Raw genomic sequence first — 15,237 nt, forward strand, 5'->3', positions numbered from 1 at the left:
ATCGGGCAATCACATCGGCAGTCCAGTCGTGATGGATCGGCGGGGCTCCGTGTCGACAATAAAAGGTCTAGGCCAATTGGCAAAGGAGGTATTGTAGCCTCAGAATTAGCTGGTATATGGGCCTTGCTCGGGGCTAGCTCCTGATGGAAGTTCCATCATGTATTGCAATTTGATACTGCAATTTTATTGCAATTTAATGTCCCAAACATACTGCTCACTATATGTCTGAGGCAGAGTGACGAGAGATTTTTTCCAGTCATGGTAATAAAAATGCTGAAAATGTTGGCTTACCTTTTAAAAGGAAGATGGAGAAAAAGCTATAGAAGGAGAAACACTGGAGTTCTTGCGCAGGAAAAGCTGACTAGCAGTAGCTTAATTTAACCTTCATTCTTTTAGAGAATTCATAGTTGGAGTCAGAGTCTATATAATATGGTAAAAAAATAATATTGCGACACTCAACTGTATCGATTTATCCCCCCCATCCCTACCAAACACCCTCATTGACTGAATACTTTTGACTTTTAAAAGCTCTTTAATTTAAATCATTCATGTAGGCTCGTTCAACAGAAAAACATAAATTAACTGATGATGGAACTGACAATTTTTTCCCAAAAGGGTAAAAGCACCCGTGTTTGAGACATGATATCAAACATGACATCACTCACTAGGTAGGAAGGTTGAGATGAGCTCAACGTTATTGGACAGCTGGGCTCTTTGGGTGGGACTGCTGAATAGGCTCTCGTGGACTGTTGGCCCTGAGCTAATGATAGTATGAAATTGACCATAAGCTGATTCATACGAAAAAAATACGAAAATGTAGGCACTCCCTACTGTAAGTCCCTCTTGATAAGAGCATCTGATAAATGACTAAAATGTCAAATGTAATTCATAATAATCTGCCCGATAGTCCATTCATCCTTACAGAAGGAAATGGGTCACTGATGTTTTTTTCGTCTCTGTGTATTGTGTGAGGTGGGTGGGTGGATGGATGTGGGTGACGCGATGATGAAAGTAGCCGCTGACATTGAATGGCCTAACATAACGCATCAGATATCACCACGGCAACATACAGTGGGGAGAACAAGTATTTGGTACACTGACGATTAGTAACATTAGTACAGTGCCTTGCGAAAGTATTCGGCCCCCTTGAACTTTGCGACCTTTTGCCACATTTCAGGCTTCAAACAAAGATATAAAACTGTATTTTTTTGTGAAGAATCAACAGCAAGTGGGACACAATCATGAAGTGGAACGACATTTATTGGATATTTCAAACTTTTTTAACAAATCAAAAACTGAAAAATTGGGCGTGCAAAATTATTCAGCCCCTTTACTTTCAGTGCAGCAAACTCTCTCCAGAAGTTCAGTGAGGATCTCTGAATGATCAAATGTTGACCTAAATGACTAATGATGATAAATGCAATCCACCTGTGTGTAATCAAGTCTCCGTATAAATGCACCTGCACTGTGATAGTCTCAGAGGTCCGTTAAAAGCGCAGAGAGCATCATGAAGAACAAGGAACACACCAGGCAGGTCCGAGATACTGTTGTGAAGAAGTTTAAAGCCGGATTTGGATACAAAAAGATTTCCCAAGCTTTAAACATCCCAAGGAGCACTGTGCAAGCGATAATATTGAAATGGAAGGAGTATCAGACCACTGCAAATCTACCAAGACCTGGCCGTCCCTCTAAACTTTCAGCTCATACAAGGAGAAGACTGATCAGAGATGCAGCCAAGAGGCCCATGATCACTCTGGATGAACTGCAGAGATCTACAGCTGAGGTGGGAGACTCTGTCCATAGGACAACAATCAGTCGTATATTGCACAAATCTGGCCTTTATGGAAGAGTGGCAAGAAGAAAGCCATTTCTTAAAGATATCCATAAAAAGTGCTGTTTAAAGTTTGCCACAAGCCACCTGGGAGACACACCAAACATGTGGAAGAAGGTGCTCTGGTCAGATGAAACCAAAATTGAACTTTTTGGCAACAATGCAAAACGTTATGTTTGGCGTAAAAGCAACACAGCTGAACACACCATCCCCACTGTCAAACATGGGGGTGGCAGCATCATGGTTTGGGCCTGCTTTTCTTCAGCAGGGACAGGGAAGATGGTTAAAATTGATGGGAAGATGGATGGAGCCAAATACAGGACCATTCTGGAAGAAAACCTGATGGAGTCTGCAAAAGACCTGAGACTGGGACGGAGATTTGTCTTCCAACAAGACAATGATCCAAAACATAAAGCAAAATCTACAATGGAATGGTTCAAAAATAAACATATCCAGGTGTTAGAATGGCCAAGTCAAAGTCCAGACCTGAATCCAATCGAGAATCTGTGGAAAGAACTGAAAACTGCTGTTCACAAATGCTCTCCATCCAACCTCACTGAGCTCGAGCTGTTTTGCAAGGAGGAATGGGAAAAAATGTCAGTCTCCCGATGTGCAAAACTGATAGAGACATACCCCAAGCGACTTACAGCTGTAATCGCAGCAAAAGGTGGCGCTACAAAGTATTAACTTAAAGGGGCTGAATAATTTTACACGCCCAATTTTTCAGTTTTTGATTTGTTAAAAAAGTTTGAAATATCCATTAAATGTCGTTCCACTTCATGATTGTGTCCCACTTGTTGTTGATTCTTCACAAAAAAATACAGTTTTATATCTTTATGTTTGAAGCCTGAAATGTGGCAAAAGGTCGCAAAGTTCAAGGGGGCCGAATACTTTCGCAAGGCACTGTATTTGATGTATCTTACTTATATCATAATACTTATGTCATGCAATATAATGTAAATTAATTACTTAAAAATCATACAATGTGATTTTCTGGATTTTGTTTTAGATTCCGTCTCTCACAGTTGAAGTGTACCTGTGATAAAAATTAGACCTCTACATGCTTTGTAAGTAGGAAAACCTGCAAAATCGGCAGTGTATCAAATACTTGTTCTCCCCACTGTATATGCCTACCAAGAGTGAGAATTTCATTGGTGGGATGTCTAAACGACCATCTGTCAAAAAACGCATTGTGCCATGCAGATACTGCTTTGTCCTTCCCATTTTAATGAACATAACACACAAATGACTCTTCTTGAGTAAGTAACAACACTGTGCCCTCCACAGCTACACTCATTACAGTTTAATGAGTTCTATTTTATGATTATTTTATGATTTTGAGCGAGCAGTTTAGCTTGCATAGGGGTCCCACCCATGGCAATGACAAGCAAGGAAATGTAATCTTTCTGAGGTGTAACAGAGTAATATTTAAAATGAAATGTGAGTTGGGAATCACTCCATCACCAGAAGTGTTCTAACAGTCATCAGTGTGTCATTTGAAATGCCTCCTTCTGATTCTGTGACCCGAACAAGAAAGGGCTATGAATCTACTGAAAATGATGAATCAAAAGATACTGTACATCACATCCAACATTAACCTGAAACGGCCTAGTTTTATAACCAGGCTAGCTCCTGAGACCTGACATAACCTTTCCTCCTCTCCCTGGGTCTCTGGGCTGACCTGCAGAAGTAGCAGGCGAGCTTTGTCATCACTTACTGAAATCCCAGTGTCCTGACCACCCAGGCACACTCTGATGGTCGCTAATCAACCACTGCCTGGCAACACCAGTACGCCACTCTATGATCCGGCAAGTCGATAAGAAGACTCAGTGGCTCTGAGTCGCAACACTCCCACAGAAAAAAAAGAAGCACCTCTCTCAGGACTGGACTGCCCATGAAGAAAATCATCTCCCCAGAAGCATGGAGAGAGAGAAGGAGTAGGGTAAAAGAGAGGGAGTGATTTAAAAAAAAATGGAGAAGATAGTTCTGTCTATAGCAAGGGTGTCAAGCTCATTTTGCCCTGCGTGCCGCAATCGGACTTCACTAAGGTCTGGAGGTCTGCACTTACAATTTAGTATATTTCCACGCCGTCAAACGTTATAAAAAAAATGGTCCTCTAGCCATCAATTTTGGAATTTGCAATGGTCCCTGACTGTCTAGCTTTTTAGCAAGCTTGACAGGGTGAAAAGTTTATAATTGTAGGTCCACTATACAGTTGAGTTATTTCAATGTCGAATATTATTTTTTTATTTATTTAAATGAGAACAAATATATGTTTATTTATTTACTCAAACCACCGTGGGCCAGATTGAATGGGCTCGGGTCGTATGTTTGACACACCTGGTCTATAGCTACAGTATAGTGACAGGTAACTTCTAAAGTAATGGAAACTCTTCAGTAAATGTGGGATAAAAAGTATATTGAAAGCAGGATTTTCCACACAGGCGAGATTCCTGAGTTAATTAAGCAATAAACAGCCCATCATGCTTAGGGTCATAAATAAAAATGCTGAGCAGGCCATTATTTTGGCCACCGTGGCTATGCCTTACCACAGTGCACGAGTGGTCACTGAATGGTTTGATGAGTATTAAAAATGATGTAAACCATATGCCATGGCTGTTTCAGTCACCAGATCTCAACCCAATTGAACACTTATGGGAGATTCTGGAGTGGTGCCTGTGACAGCGTTTTCCACCACCATCAACAAAACGGTTGCATCCCTCCAATAGAGTTCCAGACACTTGTAGAATCTATGCAAAGGTGCATTGAAGCTGTTCTGGCTCTTGGTGGCCCTATTAAGAAACTATGTTGGTGTTTCCTTTATTTTGCCAGTTACCTATATGACTACAAACATCAACACATTTCAAGAGGGGACCGTTTCAGTATTAACATACAAAAATCATAAAAACAAAAACTTTCACATTCTTCCAAAAACACCAATTCATGGAAAAAATATAAGGCTACAAAGACCTTAAATGACTTGCTTATTTACCAAACACCACATCCTTACTCAGTGGTTAACAAGCTGGCCCCTACAGCAGAACACAACCCCATTCCCCTTTCCTTGTGCTATAACTGAAAACACCACTCAGCTCCAAAAATGAAAGTGCACTACATAAGGGAAAAGGTTGTCACTTGGAATGCACTCTTTGTCTGGCATTCATTTGAGGGTTATATTATTCAAGTCCCCGCCAGACTCGTTTTGAAGCCATTTGTATTTTTCTGTGCTTCAGATTTGATTGAGAGCTTCTTTATGGTCATAACTCCATTGTTCTGACGGAGGACTGCATGAATAAACTACAGCAGGGTCCAAAGGTTTGCCTCACTTCCCTGATAAAGGCTTAAGCTGTGAATGATATAAGAGGCTCTACAGTCTACAATCACATTGAACTTCACCAGTGTCAGTATTATTCCCATGAAAACAAAAGGATCAAACTTATCTTACACATCCACAGTGGAAGTCGGCAGTTCAAAAATTCCCTGTCTTAGGTCAGTTAGGATCACCACTTTATTTTAAGAATGTGAAATCAATATGATGTCAGAATAATAGTAGAGATAATGATTTATTTCAGCTTTTATTTCTTTCATCACATTCCCAGTGGGTCAGAGGTTTACATACATTAAATTAGTATTTGGTAGCATTGTCTTTAAATTGTTTAACTTGTGTCAAACGTTTCGGGTAGCCTTCCCACAATAAGTTGTGTGAATTTTGTCCCATTCCTCCTGACAGAGCTGGTGTAACCGAGTCAGGTTGGTAGGCCTCCTTGCTCGCACGTGCTTTTTCAGTTCTTTCCCACAAATTTTCTATAGGATTGAGGTCAGGGCTTTGTGATGGCCACTCCAACACCTTGACTTTGTTGTCCCTAAGCCATTTTGCCACAACTTTGGAAGTATGCTTGGGGTCATTGTCCATTTGGAAGACCCATTTGCGACCAAGCTTTAACTTCCTGACTGATGTCTTGAGATGTTGCTTCAATATATCCACGTACTTTTCCTCCTCATGTCGTCATCTATTTTGTGAAGTGCACCAGTCCCTCCTGCAGCAAAGCACCCCCAAAACATGATGCTGCCACCCCCATGCTTCACGGTTGGGATGGTGGTCTTCGCCTTGCAAGCACCCCCCTTTTTCCACCAAACATAATGATGGTAATTATGGCCAAACAGTTATATTTTTGTATCATCAGACCAGAGGACATTTCTCTAAAAAGTATGATCTTTGTTTCCATGTGCAGTTGCAAACGATAGTCTGGCTTTTTTATGGCGGTTTTGGAGCAGTGGATTCTTCCTTGCTGAGTGGCCTTTCAGGTTATGTCGATATAGGGCTCGTTATACTGTGGATATAGATAATTTGTACCTGTTTCCTCCAGCATCTTCACAATGTCCTTTGCTGTTGTTCTGGGATTGATTTTCACTTTTCGCACCAAAGTGCGATCATCTCTAAGAGACAGAACGTGTCTCCTTCCTCAGTAGTATGACAGCTGCATGGTCCCATGGTGTTTATACTTGTGTACTATTGTTTGTACAGATGAATGTGGTACCTTCAGGCGTTTGGAAATTGCTCCCAAGGATGAACCAGACTTTTGGAGGTCTACAATTGTTCTTCTGAGGTCTTTGCTGATTTCTTTTGATTTTCCCATGATGTCAAGCAAAGAGGCACTGAGTTTGAAGGTAGGCCTTAAAATACATCCACAGGTACTTCTCAAATTGACTCAAATGATTTCAATTAGCCTATTAGAAGCTTCTAAAGCCATGACATCATTTTCTGGAATTTTACAAGCTGTTTAAAGGCACAGTCAACTTAGTGTATATAAACTTCTGACCCACTGGAATTGTGATACAGTGAGTTATAAGTGAAACAATCTGTCTGTAAACAATTGTTGGAAAAATGACTTGTGTCATGCACAAAGTAGATATCCTAACAGACTTGCCAAAACTATAGTTTGTTAACAAGAAATGCGTGGAGTGGTTGAAAAACAAGTTTTAATGACTCCAACCTAAGTGTATGTAAACTTCCGACTTCAATTGTTTGTGCACTAAAAGCGTATACTGTGTATGTCCTGTAGTGCTGAGCAATTAGTGCTTTTTGACATTTTCAATATCGGTTTAGATTTCTTTAAAACAAATGCATTATGTGGGTTCACTGCTGCAACAACACAGAATAAAATAATTGATGGTAGTGACTGCCCATTACTATCACTTATTAGGCTCTAAACATAATTTATTCACATGACTTTACTTATATAAAATATTGTGGTTGTTTATATTACACATTTGATTTTAGTATGATGTTATTTCATTAATACAACTCCAATGACTGCCCATATCTGCACATCACTTATTAATAAACCATCCTTCATTCATATTCCTTTAATAAAATATTTCAGTTGTTATGTACATATAAAATCTATATATATATATATATATTTCAACATTTTATTTAGAGGCATTATCTAATCTCTGCTCAGGCAGTAGCAGCCAGCCAGCCATCTACCTCTGTTTCCAAAATATATGTACTTCAGGCTAGCAGGCTAGCTTAGCTGGCTAGCTGCCTGCTGTCTGACAAAATCACTATTTCAGCAGATCTTCAAAGTAGATTTTAAGACTGCTAAATAACACCTGTCACTCTATTAGATGCATTGTCGGGTAGAGATACCTAAGCAACTGCTCTCCATCCCACTCGTGTCTCTCTATCGCTCTCAGCTTCAGTCTGCCGGCCCCACAGGCAGGCTTGAACCAATGAAAACAGGAAAATAGGCGTAATGGATTCTGGTCATTGTAGTTAATTACCACATTTACTTCACTTAGATGGGTTGGACAACATGTCCCAGCGAGTAATCTCTCTAGAGAAATCGCAAATGGCACGGTGAGTGCACAGAAAACATTTTTAGGTAATGTAATTAAAATAATTGACCTAATGTTGTTCATTTACTTTAAAAAAAAAATTTTAACCAACATTTCAGTTAATCGCTGAGCACTAATGTCCTGTATACTTGCACAAAAGCATGCATTCATACACTTCCAACTGAGATGCTTACCTTGCTCTGCGGCTGTGGCTCGTGTTTACCTAGATGCTGTCCCATGTTGTCAACAGAGACTGTGGAGAAAAGAGAAGAATGGTATCAGACCCATCTGGAATTACAACACTCCCTTAAAAAATCTGAGACTGTCGGTTTCAGTGGCAGCAGAGCTGACATTAAAGTAAGAAAAACACGACTTCATAAATCACTCTCCCTCCATTCCCCACCATCCCCCAATGAACCAACAACCAACAAAATTAACAGAAAAATAGGAAAAAAAAGAGAAAAACAAAGACAGAAAACAATGCAAATACAAAAAAACAAACAGCAAGGCAAACTGTATACGTTTCAGTGCATGTGTGGCACTATTGACCCCACGGGGTGAGATCTTGCGTGGAGCCCCAGATCGAGGGAGATTATCAGTGGTCTTGTATGTCTTCCATTTCCTAATAATTGCTCCCACAGTTGATTTCTTCAAACCAAGCTGCTTACCTATTGCAGATTCAGTCTTCCCAGCCTGGTGCAGGTCTACAATTTTGTTTCTGGTGTCCTTTGACAGCTCTTTGGTCTTGGCCATAGTGCAGTTTTGAGTGTGACTGTTTGAGGTTGTGGACAGGTGTCTTTTATACTGATAAGTTCAAACTGGTGCCATTAATACAGGTAACGAGTGGAGGACAGAGGAGCCTCTTAAAAATAAGTTACAGGTCTGTGAGAGCCAGAAATCTTGCTTGTTTGTAGGTGACCAAATACTTATTTTCCACCATAATTTGCAAATAAATTCATAAGAAAATCCTACAATGTGATTTTCTGGATTTTTCTTTCTCATTTTGTCTGTCATAGTTGAAGTGTACCTATGATGAAAATTACAGGCCTCTCATCTTTTTAAGTGGAAGAACTTGCACAATTGGTGGCTGACTAAATACTTTTTTGCCCCATTGTGTGTGTGTGTGTGTGTATATAAAATATATATATCTTTCAACTATGCTGTGATGTTTAACATTCAATTGTAATGTAATCGAATAGAATCCACAGATTGCGAGTTGAAGATAAATACATTCACTAATAAGAGAGTATTAGTATACTAGTAACTGACTGACCAAGTCTCTCCAGATCTCCAAACAATGCTACTTCTAGGGTCAATTTTAGATTAATGTTACGCATTTTCAGCCATTCCTGAACCTGAGACCAGAAAAAAGCTACCTGAGGGCAATACCAGAACAAATGGTCTTTTGATTCTGTATCTTCACAACGAAATCTACAGAGCTGTGATGATTGTATGCCCCACATATTCAACATTTTGTTGGTGGCAAGAATTCCCTTACAATCATTTAAGCTGAAAGGCACGAAGTCTTGAATCTTGCATTGTTTTATATATCCACTCATACACCCAGTGCCATGTAATTAGTACATCAACAATCACTTCCCAGCTATTTTGCAATCTGTATGACACAGCTGTCAACATCATGGTCCTCAAATGAAACTGGTATGCTTTCCAATTTATCCTATTTTTTGTTCCTCTGCCAGTTTTGATCCTTTATCTTGGGCAGACAGACCAGTTCCCTACCTCCTCCCGCTGCCACCTGCCTCCTCGGTATGGGGTAATGCTTTAATCAGTTGGTTGTAATCTTGGATTGAGCAGACCTTCCTATGCATTTCCGATAACTCAACCATTCCAATATAATTTAAAAACAAAATACCGTTTTCAAAACATATTTTCCATAAATACAGGTCTTTTATCAACCAGCACATTTGAGTTCAACCATAATATTTGTTGTAAATATTTGTTCTCTCTTTTCTGGGTTATGAAATTGAAACCAACTCTGCAATGCTAGTTTGAAAAAGAGATACTTTGAACAAAGTTTCACTTAATTAATTGAAAATTAGACAGGGCAATCTGCACAAAAGCAAAAAGGAAATTTTTAAACAACAACAAGCTTGTCTTAGTAATCTACTTGAGAAACAGTTTGGGTTCAGGTAAAACTTTTGTAGAAATTAAGCTTTTAGAGAGAGGATTAGTGCTTTTCTACTTAACATCAACCCACCCAGTTCACATTCATTATAGAAATAGGCACGCTTTGTCTTGTCAAAATTAGCTTTTAGTTCAGAGAGGCCAGAAAATAAGGAAGAATTAAATCAATTGGATGTGTCCTAGAATAACATTGATCCAATTGACAAGGTAATGAAGGATTAACCCCGCATCAATGTCCCAATCTCATCTTTACCTTAACAAAAGGTCAATATCTGAAAAGAACACATCCTTCCTCATGCCCGAAGCAAATAACCACATGAAACATTGAGCAGAACAGTCTGGAAATGGAGACAAAGCCATGGACTGTGCGGCTGATGAAACTTCTCTCATTGTTCTGGCAGCAGCGGAGCGCTGTTTACCGTACATTTCAAATTCAGATAATACACTTCCAGTGTCTCAGAGAGTGAGATCATGATTTTTTTTTAAAGCACTCAGCGTGGTGCACAAACTATGCTTGATATAGCATTTGAATATATCCCAAATCTCAGGGCCTGTTACCCAAGGGGGTTTGCACAGGACTATACACTGTTCCTAACAACTGAAGGATACTTTTGGACAATGAAATAATGAGAAAGAATGAGCGTGTTTTGTTATTGTCTTTTGTTGGGACTGAACTCGGCCCTAATTAGGTGTGACAGTAGCCTTTACAGTACGAGAGGTGAAATGGTTATATTTTATGTCACATGAGGCTTCAAATGGGTCCCGATATCATGCTGTAATAGGGAGCTGTTTCAATAAGCTTTAGCATTCACAGTAGGGGGGAAACAGGCTTTATTTTGAATCTAAGAGTGCGTTCTCTAATTCTCTCCTTCTCTCTTTCTTTCTCTCTCTCTCTCTCGGAGGACCATGCCCCAGGACTACCTGACATGATGACTCCTTGCTGTCCCCAGTCCACCTGGCCGTGCTGCTGCTCCAGTTTCAACTGTTATGCCTTATTATTATTCGACCATGCTGGTAATTTATGAACATTGGAACATCTTGGCCATGTTCTGTTATAATCTCCACCCGGCACAGCCAGAAGAGGACTGGCCACCCCACATATGCTCTCTAATTCTCTCTTTCTTTCTCTCTCTCGGAGGACCTGAGCCCTAGGACCATGCCCCAGGACTACCTGACATGATGACTCCTTGCTGTCCCCAGTCCACCTGACCGTGCTGCTGCTCCAGTTTCAACTGTTCTGCCTTATTATTATTCGACCATGCTGGTAATTTATGAACATTTGAACATCTTGGCCATGTTCTGTTATAATCTCCACCCGGCACAGCCAGAAGAAGACTGGCCACCCCACATAGCCTGGTTCCTCTCTAGGTTTCTTCCTAGGTTTTGGCCTTTCTAGGGAGTTTTTCCTAGCCACCGTGCTTCTACACCTGCATTGCTTGCTGTTTGGGGTTTTAGGCTGGGTTTCTGTACAGCACTTTGAGATATCAGCTGATGTACGAAGGGCTATATAAATAAATTTGATTTGATTTTGATTTTACCTCTGCATAAATGCATGGGTCTCACTAGAAATAGGCCTACCTGGGGCCTCCCGGGTGGCGCAGTTGTTAAGGGCGCTGTACTGCAGCGCCAGCTGTGCCATCAGAGTTCCTGGGTTCGCGCCCAGGCTCTGTCGTAACCGGCCGCGACCGGGAGGTCCGTGGGGCGACGCACAATTGGCCTAGCGTCGCCCGGGTTAGGGAGGGCTTGGTCGGTAGGGGTGTCCTTGTCTTATCGCGCACCAGCGACTCCTGTGGCGGGCTGGGCGCAGTGTGCGCTAACCAAGGTGGCCAGGTGCACGGTGTTTCCTCCGGCGCATTGGTGCGGCTGGCTTCCGGGTTGGATGCGTGCTGTGTTAAGAAGCAGTGCGGCTTGGTTGGGTTGTGTATCGCAGGACGCATGACTTTCAACCTTCGTCTCTCCCGAGCCCGTACGGGAGTTGTAGCTATGAGACAAGATAGTAGCTACTACAACAATTGGATACCACGAAATTGGGGAGAAAAAGGGGTAAAAATTCAAAAACAAAAAAGAAATAGGCCTACGGGGCAATTTTGGGACTTTTAAATTAATTATATATAGTATACTCCTTGATTATTGAAGAAAATAACTTAAAAATACCTAATGAGCTTAGTTCAACTGTCATACCGCATCAGAACGCAAAATATAAGCTTGTTTTACTACAATGTTTGTAAACGTAAACAAACAAACACTGTACGGCCTCATAACAAGTATCTTTTTTATTAAAATGGATGGTCCTTGAAACCAGAGCTCTGTCTATGAATTTGAGAGGTTACTTTTCTCCAGCACCATCCTTCAGCTTTTTCCCAAAACAGTGGGGGAGAGAAGCCTTATTATTATTTGAACTGCAGACTGCCCCTTTAATATTTGCAAGATTGCAGCGGCAACAATCTAATAACTTTTCTGTGACGATTACCGCGTAGCGATGTGATTTTAAATGTGAGTTTAAAGTAAGATGCGGGAACAACCTTTTCTCATGGACATCATAAAAGAAAGTTACAAGATGACTACCTCCGCAATATAGTGAGTATTACCTACAGCGTGTAAGTCTCAGGATGATTACCTCCGCAATATAGTGAGTATTACCTACAGCATGTACAGTCTCAGGATTATTACCTCCGCAATATAGTGAGTATTACCTACAGCATGTACAGTCTCAGGATTATTACCTCCACAATATAGTGAGTATTACCTACAGCATGTACAGTCTCAGGATGATTACCTCCACAATATAGTGAGTATTACCTACAGCATGTAAATCTCAGGATGATTACCTCCACAATATAGTGAGTATTACCTACAGCATGTACAGTCTCAGGATGATTACCTCCACAATATAGTGAGTATTACCTACAGCATGTACAGTCTCAGGATGATTACCTCTGCAATATAGTGACTATTACCTACAGCATGTACAATCTCAGGATGATTACATGTGCAATATAGTGAGTATTACCTACAGCATGTACAGTCTCAGGATGATTACCTCCACAATATAGTGAGTATTACCTACAGCATGTAGTCTCAGGATGATTACCTCCGCAATATAGTGAGTATTACCTACAGCATGTACAGTCTCAGGATGATTACCTCCACAATATAGTGAGTATTACCTACAGCATGTACAGTCTCAGAATGATTACCTCCACAATATAGTGAGTATTACCTACAGCATATACAGTATAGAGCAAATTAGTGCATTTTTGTAGAGGCCAAATGTAGCCCTTGACGTCTCACACAGTATATTACTGCATATGGCTTAAGATTATAAACAGAGAACAAAGCAGCATCTTTATAGGCATTCAAATGATCTTTCAGATCCAGAGCCAAAAACTCCAGCTTTGTTGCTACGGGCCTTTATGGAAGACTGCTGAAAGCAAAGAAAGGAGTGTATGCGAGTTGCTCTGTGAATTCAACTTTTCCCTTCAAAACAAAAAGAGGTCTTAGCACATCAGAGTAGTAGCCAGTCCCTTTAAAAGGGCGAAAAATATATCATCACAATAGTTGGCAAGTAGGCTTGTTTACAGTAGGCTCCCAAACACATGAGCATGGTATTTTCTGATTCCTAAGAACTATGGTAGTCAACCACAGCCACGACATCAGCTAACTACAAAACGGAATGCTTTGGGAATTAATTTACTGGTACTAACAGAAAATGACATAGTTTGTACAACTGCCATATCGCCTAAGCTTTGGGTAGCTCAACTCTCTTATGGAGCAAGGTCCTGAAACAAGTTCTAATCCTTTCTTAAAGCAACATTCTCTGGTTTGAGAGGGCTCAATCATGTAAGCATGGTTACGTACTTCAGTAGCTACAGTGGGGCAAAAAAGTATTTAGTCAGCCACCAATTGTGCAAGCTCTCCCACTTAAAAAGATGAGGCCTGTAATTTTCATCATAGGTACACTTCAACTATGACAGACAAAATGAGAAGAAAAAAAAAATCCAGAAAATCACATTGTAGGATTTTTAATGAATTCATTTGCAAATTATGGTGGAAAATAAGTATTTGGTCACCTACAAACAAACAAGGAGGAATGGGATTTGATTTGAATGGGACTGCAGGATTTGAGTCCCTGGCGGCGTAGTGTGTTACTGATGGTAGGCTTTGGTACTTTGGTCCCAGCTCTCTGCAGGTCATTCACGAGGTCCCCCCGTGTGGTTCTGGGATTTTTGCTCACCGTTCTTGTGATCATTTTGACCCCATGGGGTGAGATCTTGCGTGGAGCCCCAGATCGAGGGCGATCATAGTGGAGTTTGGAATGTGACTGAGGTTGTGGACAGGTGTCTTTTATACTGATAACAAGTTTAAACAGGTGCCATTAATACAGGTAACGAGTGGAGGACAGAGGAGCCTCTTAAAGAAGAAGTTACAGGTCTGTGAGAGCCAGAAATCTTGTTTGTTTGTAGGTGACCAAATACTTATTTTCCACCATAATTTGCAAATTAATTCATTAAAAATCCTACAATGTGATTTTCTGGATTTTTTTTCCTTCTCATTTTGTCTGTCATAGTTGAAGTGTAGCTATGATAAATTACAGGCCTCTCTCATCTTTTTAAGTGGGAGAACTTGCACAATTGGTGGCTGACTAAATATTTTCTTGCCCCACTGTATAACCAAGAAAAACAAACAACTAGGCTAGATGAATACGTGAAAGCGGAAAACGAATTGACAAAGACTAGCAAACCAAAGTAAGACGCCGACCCTTCAATACGCTTTGCCATCTTTCTCCAGACTAGAAATATTTCAAATGTGTTCATGGCTTTGCCTGTGAACAAGACCACTTTTCCAGTAACCACACTGACAATGTGTTAACATTCTTCCCAAGGTTGTGAGTGTGAGAAACTCTGAACGTATTATCCGCAAGACTCTGGGAAACCAAAATAACATTCAGAGAATATCTATGTCACAAAGAGTGGTGAGAGGATACAGATGAGACGAGGTTTCCCCTCACAAAAAAAATATTACATAACCATGCGCTGGAGCCTGCGAGGACTTGCATACCATGGGCGTTGCAGAAAACTGAAAGAAAAATCCATGCTGTAATTAAACTTCTACACAGCCGCCTCCAATCCAACAAAAGAAGCTCCGTTCCTTGCCTTTTTGCACATAGGCCTCTAAGATTCTATGACTCAAACACTTTGCAAATCAACTGGGGGGGGGGGGGGGGGGGGGGGGGGGGTAGACTACAGGCAGGGGAAGAGAACATACAGAGACTGAGAGACAGTGGATGAGAATGATAAGGGAGAACCATATAGGTCTTACTCTCTCACACACACACACACACACACACACACCCCTCTGGGGATATGAACCTTGCCTATTCTATTTGAAGGTTGTATGGGAGATACAGCACCAGGGAGGCA

General features: G+C 40.8%; 1 protein-coding gene across 2 annotated transcripts in view; it reads right to left on the reverse strand.

Moving 5' to 3' along the window:
- The window catches only part of LOC139366959 (myelin basic protein-like), a 69,080-nt gene that overhangs the window by 45,876 nt on the left and 7,967 nt on the right, over positions 1 to 15,237 (reverse strand). For both annotated transcript variants that reach the window (XR_011626825.1, XR_011626829.1), the window contains exon 2: positions 7,867 to 7,925. The gene's annotated coding sequence lies outside the window, so the exon portion shown is untranslated. The remainder of the gene's footprint in view (positions 1 to 7,866; positions 7,926 to 15,237) is intronic.

This window comes from Oncorhynchus clarkii, chromosome 2, assembly GCF_045791955.1.
Source record: "Oncorhynchus clarkii lewisi isolate Uvic-CL-2024 chromosome 2, UVic_Ocla_1.0, whole genome shotgun sequence".
Lineage (NCBI taxonomy): Eukaryota > Metazoa > Chordata > Actinopteri > Salmoniformes > Salmonidae > Oncorhynchus > Oncorhynchus clarkii.